The sequence below is a fragment of the Gastrolobium bilobum genome, unplaced genomic scaffold (assembly GCF_033153095.1).
Source record: "Gastrolobium bilobum isolate Gb01-03AN ecotype WA unplaced genomic scaffold, APGP_CSIRO_Gbil_v1 utg123074, whole genome shotgun sequence".
Taxonomy (NCBI): domain Eukaryota; kingdom Viridiplantae; phylum Streptophyta; class Magnoliopsida; order Fabales; family Fabaceae; genus Gastrolobium; species Gastrolobium bilobum.
The window spans coordinates 77,114-77,861 of NW_026899267.1; the positions used below are offsets into that span (position 1 = coordinate 77,114).

The following is a 748-nucleotide window of genomic DNA, read 5'->3' on the forward strand; positions in this document are numbered from 1 at the left end:
TATCCCGAACTTTCAAATAAAACCTGCAATGTTCCAAATGATTATGAACGCTGGTCAGTTCCATGGACTGCCCATGGAAGACCCTCACAGTCATTTGGACAATTTCACTGAGATAGTTGATAATTTCAAAGTTCACGGTATTTCGGAAGAAAACATGCGGATGCGGCTTTTTCCATAGCTGGAAAAGCCAAAGAATGGAGGAGAACATTGCCCCCAAACTCCATCACCAATTGGGAGCAATTGGCGGAACAATTTGTTACCCGATTTTTCTCCCAAGCAAAACAAGCCCAAGTGAGGGCTGATATAGCTTCCTTTAAAATGTATGATGGAGAAAGTCTGTATGAAGCATGGGAACGCTTTAAAGAGTTGATACGAATTTTCCCGAATCATGGAGTTTCTGATTGGGGCATCATTCACACATTCTATCATGGCTTAACCCCACCATTGAAAGCAATTGTTGATGCAGCTGCAGGGGGAGATCTTTTGGATTTTACTTATCCAGAAACCTACCAGTTGTTGGAAAAACTTTCAAAAAAACATATTTCATGGCCTTCCACATGACACAGTGCTCCTAAGAAAGCAGGAGTTCTTGAGCTAAGCTCAGCTGATGCTCTTTCAGCACAAATGGCTTCACTCCAGAACACTATAAAAAACTGGAAGCCCATGGAACAGAAAAAACCAACTGAGCAACTTCTCTTGACTCAAACAAGTCAGAGTTGCCCCACTTGTGGAGGTCCTCATGAATATG

General features: G+C 42.2%; 1 non-coding gene across 1 annotated transcript; it reads right to left on the minus strand.

Moving 5' to 3' along the window:
- Nucleotides 1-290: 290 nt before the first annotated feature.
- LOC133289020 (small nucleolar RNA R71) lies at nucleotides 291-395 on the minus strand. The gene has a single exon (XR_009748439.1). It is a non-coding gene; the product is annotated as a small nucleolar RNA R71 (small nucleolar RNA).
- Nucleotides 396-748: the final 353 nt, after the last annotated feature.